Raw genomic sequence first — 18,625 nt, 5'->3', positions numbered from 1 at the left:
ATTAAGGGGCTAAAACAAGGACTGGTCAGCTCGGAGTCAGTATACTGTGTCTGAGCGGGGTATTCATGTTAAACTGCGGCATGGTATCTCAGTGAGCTAGCACTATAAATCGGCATCAGTCCGGACTAGTACAAGCAGCCACACAAACACACACACGTCGCTTTATAAGTGCAATAATCTTGGACGCGACGTTAAACCCCATTTCACCTCACCTCACTTTCATGAAACTGGTTAGAAGTGTATACTTCCCTTGTAAGAGTGAGTGAGTGTGGTCTATTATATGGTCTCAGGTATGGTTTTACACTGCTTTTAGCCAAATTCGAGTATTATCACACTGCAGGACACCAGAAATGGGCTTCACACAATGTTCCAATGTCGGGAATCGAACCCGGGTCTTAGGCGTGACGAGCGAACACTAGGCTAAGAAATGTGCATTGACGTCAAGATACTGCTTTCATGAAACCATTTGGAAGTTGCCCTTGTCATAACGTGCATTTCAAGCTAAAATATTGCTTTCATGAATAATATATGCTACAATGGCCATTTCAAAAACACATGATTGAAGTCAATGTATTGCCTTCATGACACTGGTGACAATTAAAATGCACCGCACCATTCATGCGTGAAAGGTGAGGTGAGGTGAAATTGGGTTTAACGTCGCGTCCAAGATTATTGCACTTATATAGCGACGTGCATGCACGTGTATGTGTGTGTGTGGCTGCTTGTACTAGTCCGGACTGATGCCGATTTATAGTGCTAGCTCACTGAGATACCATGCCGCAGTTTAACATGAATACCCCACTCAGACACAGTATACTGACTCCGAGCCGACCAGTCCTTGTTTTAGCCCCTTAATGCCGAGCGCCAGACAGGGTAACAACAAGTACAATCTTTTAACGTCTTTTTGTATGACGCGGCCCGGGATCGAACCCTGGACCTTCCGCTCTCCGGGCGGACGCTCTACCACAAGACCACGGAGGCGGTCTCATGCGTGAAAGTAGCAACACACACTTCCATAGAACATGACCAAGATCTCCTTCAATTCCACACACAATGTTGCAAACATGCATGAACAGTATAATAACCCTGAACTTGAATCTTGGATGATTTGTGCTAAAGCTGCACTGTCAAAGAGGCAAATCTGATATAAAAAAATGAAAAATATGTCAAAGAAATTTTTGTCAAGCTCCTGACACAAATAGCCGAATTACTGTTCCGTGTGTGTTCAAATTGTACTGACAAATTATACTGACAAACTTGCTTACCAGGATATACCTCAAAACTGACAACCACAATTTAGAAGCACTTTTTGCTTCATACTAATATGCATTCCAGATGTTTCAGAAAATGTTGTTAAAATCAATTGTTCCTTAAATTATCATGTCATGAGTGACAAAAATGATGACTGGAATTCTAGCATTGTTATGGTGCTATCATTTAGAGCTTTCATATGCCAAGCCATATTCCAATCATAATCCATAACAACAAAAAACAATTACTTTGAAGGAAACGAATGACAAATGATAGAGAAGTGACAGTTTCCATACCATAGAATCTTACCCTGAATTCTTTTCTTTTAGTTCTTTATTTAATCTATAGAATTGTCTTGGAACCAGATGGTACATAACATCATGTAGACTTGCTCCAAGGCTGTACAGAAAGAAAAGTCCATGAATGTGTAGTAATTCTATCCACCTAATAGGCAAGTCTAGATAAGTGGTGAGTACAAAGACTCCAGTCTCTTATAGGGACACCTTGTTCTTATTATTTACATAATGTAGAATTTATGATTTAAACTAAAAAGTATTGCCTTAGAGACTTGTGCAAGTCTAACCATCATGCAGGAGACAGCCATGCTGGCCAGGCTGCATGAATGGTCGCCAATGATTTTAATATCCACGTGAGAACCATCTACAGATTACAGCAATGATACCAGGTCACCAAGAGCATGCTGTCGTCATAGAGCCTGGTTTCTCTGATTCTTCGTAAGTCTTGGCATGGCGCTAGTATCGATACAAGAATGTTGGATCCACATATTGGGGTGCTGTTTATCAGAAAAGACACAAGGAAACGCAAGTGAATTTTGATTTTCATGGAAAGCATTCAGGACTTTGTACCGTGGTTGTTCGTTAAGCTGCACATTTTATATCCATAAATTGTGTCACTTTGTGCCTGTTAACATTTAATTTGGATACAGACTAATGTCAAAAATGAGATACCTCCAAAACATGCATCGATACTTCAATGGGAAACTTTCATGAAGTGATGTTTCTTTTGCAGTTCAGTATATAACAGTTCCTGTGAGGGACCATATACCCAAATGTCAACATACATCCTTTTGATTAGGTAATGCATTGTCAGTGTGGCAGACCAGGGGAGGGTCGCTGTAACCAGCCTTCCTTGTCTCTGGGGGGTACAGAGGTTGGAATGTGCTGATATAGGGATGCACTAGTTTCACATTGCAGACACTGAATCAAATACATGTTAAATGTCCCATGCAAGTCTGTATACCTAAAACTTTGGCAAGTCTAGATTTCTTCAATGTCAGACTGAAAGTTAAGAGATTGTCTGGGTTCCTCTCTAAATATGTACACTGTATACCAAACAAATTTTGACAGGAATAATCAGATATGTTCTATTAAAATATACACTAGACTTAAGTTTATATAAAAAGAAAATATACTACTAAACATTGGATAGGGAGGTTTTTATCTTTCCTTGATACACAAAACTTGTTCTATATATGTCAAGTGTATATCTAAATATATCTGACATTACTGGTTATCCCTACCAAGGTTGAGTGGTGTGAAATGAAATAGAGAACTTCATATATTTTCATTTTAGAGACTTGATGTTAGTCAAGGAGACAGCAAAGTTATACTTTACAATACAAATCATCTCTGAGCCTGATTTGGGAGTTATTTGAGAGAAGATCACAATGAGGATAAATCTCATATCAAGACCAAGATGAGCTTTCACAGCTATATCTTCTGAATATAAAGTCAGCTGTGTAGGTTAATATAACGTCCGTAATCTATTGGTATGGTTCCAAAGGTGGTGATATTTTTGCCCACAATTACATAAACAGACACTATCATGTTTAAAGGAGAGGGGGCACGGGTGGCCCAGTCGTCTAAGGCACCGCGATTTGCTGTGAAGAGTTGCGTCCCTTGGGCACGCCAGAAACCTATGATTGTGGGTTTGAATCCCGGTTCGCCCCAATTATGTTTCCATTTTTGTCAGCACCAAACCCGAGCTCGTGGGTTTCACTGAAATGGTAAACGTCTGAGACCTGCACCACTTCGGATTTTCCTCCCACATTGAGCTGACACGCCGCGAAATAACTGGAATACTGTTAAAAGTGGCGTTCAACCCAACTCACTCACTTAAGGAGAATTACCTATTCATCAATTTCATCTCATTTCTCACCTTGTGGAAATGTGCAGCTGCAGCCTGTCTGAATGTACAACACTCCCATCATTTACATGGACAGTTTCTATACTACTCAACAATTGATAGGGGTATTGGGATTTTTTTATCCTGTTACAAAACTAGTGGACATAATATTATTGAATCATGTACTATCATATAATTAACTTGACATGACAGGCTCGCTGACTTGGTTGATGAATGTCATCGTATCCCAATTGCATGGATCAATGCTCATGATGTCAATCACTGGGTTGTCTGGTCTACACTCGACTATTTACAGACTGCCGTCATATAGCTGGAATATTGCTGAGTGCAGCGTTAAGCAACAAACAAACAAACAAACAAACTTGATATGAAGCCAAACATGATTGAGTTCCACTCCAGTATCAGATGCTATTTGTATGCGATCACTTCCAAACAATATAACTTGTTCATCAAAAGTTGAAAAGTATACATTTTGAAAAATGAGGGGTGGTGGTTTGACTTAAAGTAGTCGTAGAACAACACTTAAAATGAAGCCGAACATGATTCAGTTCCATTGCAATATGAGACATGTCAGACACTAGACACTCGGAAAGTCCTTATCTAAAGTTGAGTAATATTCATGTCAACTCTCCACAGATCCCAAATGTAAAGCAAATAATCAGAACCTATCACAGCATCTGGAATAAACATTAAATCCTCTGTGTGTGCCTGTAGATACAGTGAGGTGAGGTGAGGTGAGGTGAGGTGAGGTGAGGGTGAGGTGAGGTGAGGTGAGGTGAGGTGAAATGGGGTTTAACGTCACATCCAAGATTATTACACTTATATAGCAAATTGCATGCAGGTGTGTGTGTGTGGCTGCTTGTACTTGTCCTGACTAATGCCATTTTATAGTTCTAGCCCACCGAGATACCATGCCCAAGTTTAACATGAATACCCCCACTCAGACACACAGTATACTGACTCCGAGCTGACCAGTCCTTGTTTTTGCCCCTTAATGCCGAGCACCTGGCAGGGTAACAACAAGTACCATCTTTTAACATCTTTTGGTATTACACGGCTGGGAATCGAATCCTGGACCTTCCACTCCCCAGGCGGACGCTCTACCACCAGACCACAGAGACGGTCTTTAGATACAGTACAGTATATTTGAAAAGAACCACAGTTTTACTGCATTTGACATACACTGATCACAGACCAAGACGTAGCCCACCGACTGCAAGATACCCAGTTGATGTAAATCAGCTGGCTTTGTAGTCCATTTCATGTCAGGTGGAAGGTATAGCTGTCCGTCACAGAAATTAACCAGTGTATATACACCAGACAATGCTGTTTTACACACAAGCTTTGTCCTTGTAACAGAACCACCCCTGATAAGGGGCGCAATGAACGAGCAATGAAACAGGCATGCAGCAGCTGATTGCTGATGCGTTGTAAGACATTACATAATAGGCATGTGTCATGCGACGTTATGAACCCGATAGCGCTTCTCAGGTTAACTTGGACAATGTAAAACGTTATTTATCATTCATACAATCAATAGCCGCTCATTGTTTTCTGGACCATGAAGAGGTGCCGCCTTCCATGCTCATTAATATTGCAGTTTCCGCTGACATTGCCTCAATGGTATTTTGTAAATATGGAATTTAACATTTGATTGCTTTGGCTGAAATGCTTTATGTATTCTCAGGCATTTTGAACAAATGAACATGTTGTGCAAGGTACCTATTGATTTATGAGGCTTTTGACTGAATAGGATATTTCCTGACCGATTTCCATTCACGTGTACGTCCGTCATAACCCAATAAGATCCATATATTGAAGTTATGTGATGCATTAAGATATTGGACATTTTCTTAGAGAATTATATTGATTATGCTTGATAATTGGCCTCGAAATAATAACATTATTCTCATAACAACAGACTCATTTAAGTAGAAAAAAATCCAGAAAAAATGGTATATTTTTTCATATAATGAAGATATCCAAAGAAGATGAATGGTTCAGAAGTTATAAAGGCTGAGGATAGGTTCAGTTATTGACATTTACGTCATGGTTCATTTCACATGTACAAGTTTGATATGAATAAATGTTCTCTGTTTGTGTTGCTTGTATGTAAGTCATGGCCCAAAATAATCTCAGTGCCAGTGTATTGCTAAAGGAGTGCTCATTATATGATCTGATGCCTTGTATTACTCATATCAAATATGACTTATTGGTGCGACAGTATGCAATTGACATGAAATAGACACATGTCGATTTCATGGTTTGGTAACATTACACTAGGTTTTTGTCAAGTGCCAACCAGAATCAGAAGTATTGTATATTGAATTTTGAACATAGTTTCAACAATCTTGCTCTGTTTGAAATATATCAGCAAATGTGATGTACTACTACTACTAGCAAGCCTATATGACACAGGGATGACATCATGAAGGATTGCAATGTACACCGGTCTGTTTCATATAGGTTGTTATGGACAGTTATTCCTGCTTGTGAATAACAGGAAATAAGAAGCTTTTATACCATATGGTGCAGCAGATGCACATGCATATTTCATGCGTCATAAAGTGCTCAATTATGACACAGGATAATAGGTAACTCCAGCATGTAGTTTTTTGTGAATAGAACCTAATATTAGCAGCTACTCATGTGTGGTTCTGACACTATACAATGTGTTACACATACATGTATATTTCATTTTTGTGGTATACTTACACCAGCTGATGTTAATGCATGTATAAACTTACATGTGATAAACATGGTAATACTATTTCTATGGTGTTCTTATGCCATTGGCTAAAAATACATGGCATGACATTGTTAATGGTGTGTTTTGAACACATGCTCATTTGACATTTGGCAATTTTTACACAGGTATATATATACTTCATTAAAATATTATGTAAGTAGTTATTTAACATGGTAAGAAATTATTCATGATGAGTTATAATGTTCACGTTTTAACATGACTTTTAGTGTTCCCGTTTAGCTTATATAATGATCGGGTGGTCAGACTCGCTAACCTGGTTGATGCATGTCATCATATCCCAATTGCTTTGATCGATGCTCATGTTGTCAATCACTGGATTGCCTGGTCTAGACTCGATTATTTACAGACTGCCGTCATATAGCTGGAATATTGCTGAGTGCGGCGTTAAACAACAAACAAACAAAGAAACATCGCGTTTGGAGAGGACAAAATAAGGGTAATAAAACCAGTTTATTTTACATCTCTGTTATATTTATATTGAATCTATGTATGTACTTGATAAAGACATTGCGTAATGATGTGTGTCAAGGGCATGTCTATTTCACTCCTGTGCTATAGTTATCCTGGCAGCTTTTATACATGGCTAAGACATGTGTTACAAAACATGTACATATCACATCTATGTAATATTGCTACCAGGGGCTATTCATGATGGTAAAGACATCAGGCCAATAATGGTCTATATACACATGTATTTATCACATTTGGCCTGTCATAACGTATGTACGGTGTCGTAAATTGCGATATGTACATCTGGATTGGTACAGCTGGGGATTGATTTTATGGGTGATTGAAACAGCACTGTTATAGCAGCAGGCATAGCGTCGTGATGCAGACCAGTTGCAGGAAGCGCTTGTAACGAACCGAAATCAGCGCCATAATACACCATCAGGCCATGATGCACGTGTCCGCATTATTGATGACTCAGTGCATGTCAGTGGCTGAAACCGACAACACATGGAGTGAGGATGAGATGGTTTGTGTATAAGCTTCCTCATCTCTCTCTCTACAGGGTGGGGAGATTGTGAGAATAGACTCCTAGGTTCCGTGATGCTGCTGATAAACTGTGCTTCCTTTATAGACTTACCATTTCTAAACTGACTTTGATGTCTCAGTATTGAGTCATCCAGGGTATTGACATTTGACAGCTGCTACTTACATTAGCAGATGAGACGTTATCATATATTTATATATTTAAATATGCAGTTAAAATCTTTTGAGGTGGAAGCGGTTATTGTAAGTTTCAGATTTGAACTTTTGTGTTGAATAAATACAGTTTGTGAAGTTTTGAGCTGGTTGGTTAAATACACTCTAATCACAATGCTTCATTAAAATTATATTTTCAATCAACTAGGTCAGCTAACTTAATTTTCATAGAAATATATTTATATATATTACTGTAATATGTATCATGAATATCATTTATTATACCAAACATTGTCTTTATAAAAAATATACTTTAATTTCTTAAAGGGATAAAAAATGATAATTTTTATTCAGTTTTTCCCTTCTGGTCTGAGTATCAACTTTATACACTTTTTTTCTGCAGAGAGAGAGACGAGGAAGCTTATACTGTTACCCTCCACCTACTATATATATTCTGTACTATGTCCCTCATTCAGTCTTGCTTGACAACGGTATAAGAGTCTATACCGAAACATCACTTTTTACAGTATTAAAGAAGTTGTTATCCATAAAATTGTGTCAAGCCTACTTTATACTCATACCCATTCATGAAAAAACATAAGGTAGTCTTGCTCTATACATCTTCAAGCCTAAAATCATTAGTATTCTGTTCCTAATGTACATCCTTCTCCATGTGGGGATCATATTGCATGCACATAGCCATCAATCAAGCGTCAATATCAGACCTCCATTATGAAAGTGCAAGTTTGGAGTCAGTGAATCTCATGTACATATCCATCTATCATCATCCATGGTCAGCTATGTCCAGGCTTGGTGCCAATATCCGTCGACTGCTTCCAAATATTACCTCGTAAATATGTCCATACTGGATGCCTGTTTTTCTATAAAACTGCAATTTGTCGGTTTTTTTTATCAGAGATCATCCATTCCTTGGTCTTAATGGTGTCTGGACGGAAAAAATGTTTATGGAACAAACTTGATGGCAGTTTTATTAACAGACACTTCTGTTTCTAAAAGATCAGTTCAACCAGGTCAGTTATGTTTTTGGTTAATAATTCATTTTTATTTTTATTAGAAGGTTGTTGTGGTAATGGTGTAAGGAGGGGCAGATTGAGCTAATATTTGTACAGTTTTCAGTGAAACAATGTCAAATTGGTTGTAATCGTGTATGTAAATATTGTACATATGTTTTCTTTAGACTAACACTTAGTTTCTGAAATGAAAATATTATAAGACTATGATTTGCTAAGTTGTCGCATAATTTATAATAGAAAGGAGCCAAGAGAATCTCATAATTGTATCTTGATTGAAGAAGTCTAGACCTGCCAAACTATTAGAGACTTCCATGGGATGTTTGTTTCGGTGCATGGACATAAAGAGATTAATCTGTGAACATCCGGGTAGAGAATAGGTCTTCAGCAACCCATGCTTTCCGTAAAAGGTGACTTACGGGATCGGGTGGTCAGGCTCACTGACTTGGTTGATGCATGTCATCGTATCCCAATTGCGTAGATCGATGCTTATGATGTCAATCACTGGATTGTCTGATCCAGACTTGATTATTTACAGACCACCATCATATAACTGGAATATTGCTGAGTGCAGGGTTAAACAAAAAATCAAACAAACAAACATTTCCAAGATTTCCAAGATGATGTTATTTTTTATGCAACTGAATATGTGTTCTTTTGCCTCCCCAAAGGGGGTTTGGTGAAAAGTGCAGTAAAGGGAGGGATGGGGTGTTGGATGGTTGGTTGGTCGGTTTCTTGTTTAATGCCGCACTCATTAAGTCTGGACCAGACAATCCAGTGATTAATGTCATGAGCATCAATCCACGCAATTTGGATTGATGACATGCATCAACCAAGTCAGCAAGCCTGACCACTCAATCCCGTTAGTCGCCTCTTACGACAAGCATAGTCGCCTTTACGGCAAGTATGGGTTGCTCAAGACCTATTCTACTCCGGATCTTCACGTCTTGGTGTTTGATGGTGTTGGAAGGAGACACCTGCAGGCTTTATTTCCTAAATGAACAAAAAAACACATATAAAAGAAGTACTTTTTGGTACTTTTTGTATATTCCATTTACACATATATAGTGAATAGGGTTTACCAGGTTTCAACAGTGTGTCAGTCACATCATGGTGTATCTTTTTAATGTTAGGGGGCTGTTCAATGTGATGCTTGTCATCAATGTATACCTCTTGGGTTAACTCACAAGCATGGTGCTCACAGAGCAAAGATACTGATGCAGATGAATCTGGGATTCAAACCTATGAACACCAGATCCTGGTACTGCTAAGGAAGAGAACTCTGCATCAGGAGTTGTGGCCTCCAAAACCACTGGGCCCTCCAACAGATAAGAAACGAGTAACATGTAATCAGTTCAGGGATATAGCCAGCAGAATGCTTCTCAAAAAATTAATCCGGACATGTTTTGATTGTTTGTTTTGGACCGGACAAACCAGTGACATATATTATGACCATATTCCCACACCAACTGGGCATGATGATGTCAGTCAACCACATTCCCAAGCAGGACCACCTGGTAAATTGGCTTGCATCATATGCAAAGCATGGATTGCTGGGAACTTCTCATCCTAGAAGCACCTCTGGGTACCAAAGGTGTGAGTGAGTGAGTATGGTTTTACGCCGCTTTTAGCAATATTCCAGCAATATCATGGCGGGGGACACCAGAAATGGGCTTCACACAAAGGTGTAATAGATGAGATTAGGTATATAGACAAACATTGAAAAAGGTATAGTTAACAGTTGACAGTTTCTAACTCAATACTGGGGTAGCCTAGTGGTCAAAGTATTCGCTCGTCACGCTGAAGATCCGGGTTCGACTCCCAACATGGGTACTATGTGAAGCCCGTTTCTGGTGTCCCCCGCCATTATATTGCTGGAATATTGCTAAAATTCTGCATAAAACCCAACTCACTCACTCCAACTCAATAATGATCATCCTGAGAAATTGGAAGATGAAGACACTGTTAAGTTCCTGTTAAGTCATCCCTGTAGGCCTACATTCTGTGTGTGTTTCATTGGGATAGGCATGTAACAATGATGCATGCTTGGTAACACATTTTGTGTGGTTTAAGTGAAGGTGTGTCTTCAGATGGTAACTGCCATTACCATCTACTTATCATTAGAACATGATCAATTGTCATAAGAAATTCAAATGCATCTATGGCAGGTGACAGTATTATTGCTGTATGACAAAATGACACCATTGCTGTATGACAAAATGACATCATTGCTGAATGATAAAATGACATTAATAGTGCTGTATGACAAAATGACATCATTGCTGAAAGATAAAATGACATTAATATTGCTGAATGACAAAATGACATCATTGCTGATATGTCAAAATGACATTATTGCTGTATGACAAAATGACATTTTCATTGGTGAATGACAAAATGACATTATCATTGCTGATATGACAAAATGACATCATTGCTGAATGACGAAATGACATTGATATTACTGAATGACAAAATGACACTATCATTGATGATATGACAAAATGATATTATTGTTGCTGAATGACAAAATGACATCATTGCTGAATGACAAAATGACATCATTGCTAAATGACAAAATGACATTTTCATTGCTGTATGACAAAATGACATTATCATTGCTGAATGACAAAATGACACTATCGTTGCTGATGACAAAATGACACTATCGTTGCTGATGACAAATTGACATCATCATTGCCATGTGACAAAATGACATCATTGCAGTATTACAAAATGACATTAATATTGCTGAATGACAAAATGACCTTATCAATGCTGATATGACAAATTGACAGTATTGTTGTTGAATGACAAAATGACCTTATCAATGCTGATATGACAAATTGACATTATTGTTGTTGAATGACAAAATGACATCATTGCTGTATGACAAAATGACATCATTGCATGCCATGTGACAAAATGACATCATTGCCATGTGACAAAATGACATTATCATTGTTGATATGACAAAATGACATTTTTATTGTTGAATGTCAAAATGACATCATTGCTGAATGACAAAATGACATCATTGCTGAATGACAAAATGACATCATTGCCATGTGACAAAATGACATCAAGGCTGTATAACAAAATGACATCATGGCTGTATGACAAAATGACATCATGGCTGTAAGATAAAATGACATCATTGCCGAATCACAAAATGACATCATTGCCATGTGACAAAATGACATCATGGCTGTATGACAAAATGACATCATTGCTGAATGACAAAATGACATCATTGCCATGTGACAAAACGACATCATGGCTGTATGACAAAATGACATCATTGCTGAATAATAAAATGACATCATTGCCATGTGACAAAATGACATCACTCACATAACAAAATAGCCTCACATTGCCATGTGAGAAATACAACATTACCATCTGACAAAATTACATTATCATTGCCTTATGACAAAAAATTCATTATGATCTATCAAAAACATAATATGAGTATCATTATCGCCTTACCAATCAAATTACCCTACAGTTATGACAAAGGGCCTGTTTCAAAAAGCGAAAACATCGCTTGGGTGATCGTAACTCCCATCCTTTAACCTAGAATTACAGCAATGGTAGCGCTAAGATCACTTTGTGGAACGGGATCTAAGTAAATAAGTGAAGTAGAAGGAATACCATTTGGTTCCATATTTTGGGTGGTTACAAAAATAAGGCAAACCAATACATCAGCAAAAATGGCACCCCTCCATCAACAAAATCTCAAGGAGAAAATCACACCAAAAATACAACAACTTGCTAGACAGCAACTCTTATACATGCAGATGTAATTATTGGCAACCCTTAACCATTGTAGTCATAATATTGGTTATTTTCAGTCTAGTAGACCTACTACTCCTCAAGGAAGAATCAAAACTAATGCACACCCTAAAGACATAAATTCCTTAAATACTACTACAGCTTTCATCATTAAATGAGGTGTAATTTGATAGAAAACAGTGTTTAGATGAGGAGAAAACAGCCTTTCCTTGAAACAACCTGCGGGAAGATGTGCATGCTGTTTCAACTGAAAGAGAAACATGGCTTACCACCTATAAGCAAAGGCCAACATTTGGCAGAGGTTTGAAGTCTGCTATTTGGCTGGAGGTTCTTGCTTTATGGTGCTGATTTATAAATTTTGGCAAAACTTGGCTGAATCACTTCTGTTGGAACACTAAAGTATATAAGATTGATAAACATCCACTTTCATTAATTGGCTTGACTTGCCCCTGACTTTTTAAAGTTAATCATTTGTTTGGGTTTTTGGAGGTAATCTGTGTGTTTGTAATATCATGTGTAATTGGTTTGGAAGGTTTGTGGTTCAGTGGGGATTCAAATATGCTTTGTAGCTAAATAGTTTTATTTGTTGAAAGGAATATCTTTGAAGCAGTGGCATACTATGGTAGAGGTATGTAAATTTGATTAACATGGCTAGTGCAAAGTCCCATGTCCATTAGAATGTGGATGTGGTCTCATGAGTCTTAAAAACACTTTCATTTTCTTATCAGCTGATTTTATAATCACAACTTAGTAAATCTGTTTGTGAATGATTTTTGTATAATAACAGTTAATCTATGAAAAAATGTATTGTATGTAATTCATATAACATGATCTGAGGAAGAACTGGGACTGGTTATGAACATAGGGATGTTACTGTCAGTATAGTAAGGCTTATATTAACCATAGGCTTAGAAATAACCAAGTTCATAAACTTACACTTGGTCTCTGAAAATATATAATTTTGATAGAAACGAAAAACTCCATTTAAGCTGAAGAGGAGCCCCAGTGAGATGGGAGATCCAGAACCTGTGGAGAATCTAGACTTACTTTATTTGGACTTATAGCATTACCTGTGCTGGGTAGAAGCAGAAATAATATGGTTCATAGACTGTGAGAAAGTCTAAGCAATCACAAAAGCACTTCCCAATTTGAAAACTAAGAAATACAGTGAATATATTCACCAAAGTGATCAACTCATCTTGAACTTGCGTTTTGCAAAATCCTATTACAACAAAAATGAATTACGCATATCTCAAAGGAACACAAGCTCTCTATATGAAAAAGTGTTGAAAAGACATTACTACTACGATAAATATGTGTATGTGAAGCCTAAGACACAACAACAATTGATTTGCTGTGCAAAGTTGCATCCCTTTGCAGTTCCAGGATCTGCTGATCATAGATATTTCTTTTATTGATAATGCTCTTTGGTCTACTGGTACCATTAACCATGTTAACTCCACCTATGTCACTTTGTCCTGTGTTCTCACTGATATTCAGTGATGCATTCATATAATATTTTCAATGGAATCTGTTTCAGAGGCTGATTGAGATGGTTGTTCCCTGGCATTGATGTTCTATATTTTTGTTATATATCTCAAAGACTGCATTCAACCAACTAAATAACATTATTTAGGCTACTAAGGTCCGTAGTTTAACCCAACACCCTTGGTCACATTAAAATACATCACATTCTCTTAATCTGCTTAATCCCCAGTCATTCTTGCATAAGTAGTGCATGTGCTTAGGTCTAGCATGATAAATAACTGATTGTCCATGCCATCTCAGTGGCAAGCTGTGACTCCTACAAGGAACCACCCGAATGTTATTTTCCAGATTAAATGAACAGATATAATACCTTTCAATTAAAAAGTCATTTCATCTGGAATCATCCCCTATGTTTATTATCACAAATGCTCCAGGAAATCAGCTTCAGCGGTAATTCCTTGGATACAGTTTCCACATTCTCCAGGTTCATACCACAGAATGTGTTTACAGGCATTTTGCTTTAAAGACCCCCAAACCAATAAACAAGTCAAGTAGCACTTTAAGTGGTTACTCCCAAAAAACACAAGCACAACAGCAGGGATATCTGACCATTCCCTTGAGAGAGTATTTTTCTTCTCTTCTCCCTGGCCAATGGAAATTCCCAGGCTCTGAAGGCAAGACTAACCACCGGTCACTGTGGGAATCGGTCAAGCCCCCTGGTCACGATAGCTCCCAGATGGGAAGCGCCATGGGGGATGTTTGTATACCTTCTCTGGAGTTATCACACACAAATGTTCAAACAGAGCTTCTGAGACAATTGAGCCTAATTCTGGCACCAGAGTGTGTTCAGGGGGTCAAGGGGGTTAATTCCCAGACTGATGATGTCTGGCTCATTTGCAGGAAGTGCTGAAGAAATTGGTACCACGATGTATCCAGACTGGCCTGATGAAGTTTGTATGGACTGACATGGGCATTAGCTTACCGGTTTAGTTGGAGGCTGGAGACAGGTTTATGGTCTGCCGTCCAGAGGTTACTGGTGGTGGCACTAACATGTCTCCAGAAGTCCTGAAACACATGTAAGAGGTTGGGTGTTAATCTGGTAAATCCCAGCTTTGGAGGCATGTTAATGGTTGAACTATGTTCAGGCTCTCAGCTTGTAATGGTGAGAAAAGGGAACTCCTTAAAATTTGGGATATCTACGAGCCTACACAATCCCACCCAACTTGGAGTAAACTGAAACTGGTTAATTGCTTGAGTTTGAAAATAGCCCTACTTAATCAGGCTTGAAGGTTGTTCACATTAGAAGTTTTATATCAATTTACTTTAATTTGTTCATTCAGCTTGGCAGTTATAATGACGATCCAGCTAAAAGGTTGTAACCAGTTTTACAGTGCTATACATATGAACCTGTTTAAAACAGTGGTATGAACCGGTTTAATACAGTGGCATGAACCTGTTTAATACAATGGCATGAACCTGTTTAATACAGTGGCATGAACCTTTTTGATACAGTGGCATCAACCTGTTTAATACAGTGACATGAACCTTTTTAATACAGTGGCATGAACCTGTTTAATACAGTGACATGAACCTTTTTAATACAGTGGCATGAACCTGTTTAATACAGTGACATGAACCTTTTTAATACAGTGACATGAACCTTTTTAATACAGTGGCATGAACCTGTTTAATACAGTGGCATGAACCTTTTTAATACAGTGACATGAACCTTTTTAATACAGTGGCATGAACCTTTTTAATACAGTGGCATGAACCTTTTTAATACAGTGGAATGAACCTGTTTAATACATGGCATGAATCTTTTTAATACAGTGGCATGAACCTGTTTAATATATGTCACGAATCTTTTTTATACAGTGGCTTGAACCTGGTTTATACAGTGGTAAAAACCTGTTTGCTATAGGGGTATAAACCTGTTTACTATAAGGGGTATAAACCTGTTTACTATAGGGGTATAAACCTGTTTACAACAGTGGCATGAACCTGGTTTATACAGTGGTATGAACCTGGTTAATACAGTGGTATGAACCTGCTTACTATTGGGTATAAAACTGTTTAATACAGTGGCTTGAACCTGTTTACTATACGGGTATAAACCTGTTTGCTATAGAGGTATAAACCTGTTTAATACAGTGCCATGAACCTGTTTACTAAAGATTTATAAACCTGTTTACTACAGTGACATGAACCAGTTTAATGTAGGGGTATAAACCTGTTTACTACAGTGACATGAACCAGTTAACTAAAGATGTATAAACCTGTTTCCTACAGTGACATGAACCAGTTTACTATAATTGTATAAACCTGTTTGCTACAGTGGCATGAACCTGTTTACTATAGGGGTATAAACCCTTTTACTATAGGAGTATAAACCTGTTGACAGCAGGGTATAAACCTGTTTACTACAGTGGCATGTACCTGTTTACTATAATTGTATAAACCTGTTTGCTACAGTGGCATGAACCTGTTTACTGTAGGGGTATAAACCTGTTTACTATAGGAGTATAAACCTGTTTACTATAGGGGTATACACCTGTTAACTATAGGTGTATAAACCTGTTTACTACAGTGGCATGAACCTGTTTACTATAGGTGTATAAACCTGTTTGCTACAGTGGCATGAACATGTTTACTATAGGCATATAAACCTGTTTACTATAAGGGGTATGAACCTGTTTACTATATGCATTATAAACCTGTTTACAACAGTGGCATGAACCTGTTTACTATAGGTTATAAACCTGTTTACTACAGTGGCATGAACCTGTTTACTATAGGGGTATAAACCTGTTTACTATAGGGGTATAAATCTGTTTAATATAGGGTATAAATCTGTTTAATACAGTAGCATTAACCTGTTTACTATAGGGGTATAAACCTGTTTACTATAGGGGTATAAACCTGTTAAATACAGTGGCATGAACCTGGTTTATACAGTGATATGAACCTGTTACCTATAGGGGTATAAACCTGTTTACTATATGGGTATGAACCTGTTTACTATAGGTGAGTGAGTGAGTTTGGTTTTATGCCCCTTTTAGCAATATTCCAGCAATATCACGGCGGGGGACACCAGAAATGGGCTTCACACATTGAACCCATGTCGGGATTCAAACCCGGGTCTTTGGAGTGACGAGCGAACGCTTTAACCACTAGGCTACCCGACCGCCCCTGTTTACTATAAGGGTATAACCTGTTTACAGTGGTATAAACCTGTTTACTATAGAGGTATAAACCTGTTTAATATAGGCTATAAACCTGTTTAATACAGTAGCATGACCCTGTTTACTATTAGATGTATAACCTGTTTACTATACAAGTATAAACCTACCTGTTTAATACAGTGGTATGAACCTGCTTCATACAAAGGGACATAACTCATAACCCATAATTGATTATTCTTTGAACATCATTTTCGCTTGGTTGCAAATGATATGGTATCCAGTGTTTTAGGACTTTTTAATCTCGGCAGATGTTGTAAAAATAATAATCAACTCAAGGAAACATTTAGACAGAGGCTGCTCATAGTTGCCTGTAGCATATCTTTTCATGACCGAAAAAATATCGATTACTGGTTTCTTTCTTTTTAGCTTATTATGAGAAAATTGTGTGCAAAACTAAGGATTGAATTAAAATTTTGTTAAGGGCTTGGCACAAATAGACCTTTCACTGGTCCAAGCTCAACCTAAATTCTACTGCTGCTGCTACTTAATCCCACATAACATGGTTTCACTGATTCTCTATTTCCCAGAAATATACTTACAGAATACATACCAGATGGATTGCATTCACAAATAATTCATCCTTCACTGTTAACATTTTATGTATGAGGTTTTGTAACACTAGAAGCACAGAAAAAGATACAATGATAACAGTTCCATTTATTTAAAAAAGTTATTTCTTGTACTGAAAAGATAATATGATAAGATCACTTATATAGTACATATACACATGCGCCAGCTACAAACAGTTAAAACAGAACACATTATGATAATAATACAAACATATCACATAATAATAACAACAACAACAATAATAGTAATGATAATATACCATATAATTTCACAGTTGCGGAATCTACATAGAGAACGCATCATTTTGCATTTCAAGCATGCTGTGCACAAAACTTGCTAACATTGATTATTTTTTCTGTAAAGAGTTTATAAACTATGGTATGGTAGCAGCATCTGAATTACTTATGAGTGAGTTGGGTTTTATGCCGCTTTGAACAGTATTCAGTTATATCACAGTGTGCTTAATGTGGGAAAAAAGCCCATTGATGCAGGTCTTAGATGTTTACCATGAGCATGGGTAGGGTGCTGACAGATTTGAAAAATGGTCTGGTCAAATCTTACTTATAGAAATACAACTTGGTCATGATGATATTGGAAAAACAACAAGAGATGTTTACAAGACTCAAGGTCATGCAGTGTCACAAGACCACCAGCAATCACAGGAACTCGTTATTGGTAAGTAAATAAAATATTACCCCCTATGGGATACATATTTTAATTACTTACCAATAACGAGTTCCTGTGGCAGCAGTCCATTCCGAAGTACTTAGATCCTCACCGGCATGGGTCACTTCCACTCTGCACCAGCTCCATCACGACAGGTCCATGATCAGTGAGGCCATCATGCACTACTTGATAGCATTCATCCATATCACACTCATCATTTATTAGGAAAACTATTCAAACATATGTGGCATTTATTGTGACTAATTTCCCCTGGTTAAGTAGTTTCTTCATGGGCTAAAACACTTACATGAGTGCGTGTATATTTCTCTCAGCTGATTATGGTGAATTCCGAATTGAAGCTGTTAAGCTGGAAATCACTTGTCGGGTGTTATAGGTTTATTCATCATCCAAAACTGGCTCCTGCAGGAGATATTGCTTGGGTGAGATCAAGCGATATCTACATTGTACATATCGCCGCAATGAAATTGTATCACAAT

General features: G+C 37.7%; 1 long non-coding RNA gene across 1 annotated transcript in view; it reads right to left on the bottom strand.

Annotated features, from left to right (window-relative positions):
• Positions 1-18,288, bottom strand: part of LOC125381898 — a 36,206-nt gene extending 17,918 nt beyond the window's left edge. Inside the window, exons 1-2 of the long non-coding RNA XR_007222121.1 lie at positions 18,241-18,288; positions 14,630-14,712 (exon numbers count right to left, since the gene is read on the bottom strand). This is a non-coding gene — a long non-coding RNA (uncharacterized LOC125381898). The remainder of the gene's footprint in view (positions 1-14,629; positions 14,713-18,240) is intronic.
• Positions 18,289-18,625: the final 337 nt, after the last annotated feature.

This window comes from Haliotis rufescens, unplaced genomic scaffold, assembly GCF_023055435.1.
Source record: "Haliotis rufescens isolate VD_foot unplaced genomic scaffold, xgHalRufe1.0.p SCAF_2, whole genome shotgun sequence".
Classification (NCBI taxonomy): domain Eukaryota; kingdom Metazoa; phylum Mollusca; class Gastropoda; order Lepetellida; family Haliotidae; genus Haliotis; species Haliotis rufescens.
Note: the sequence above shows the minus strand (reverse complement) of the source record. Positions and strands in the feature narration are given on the sequence as shown.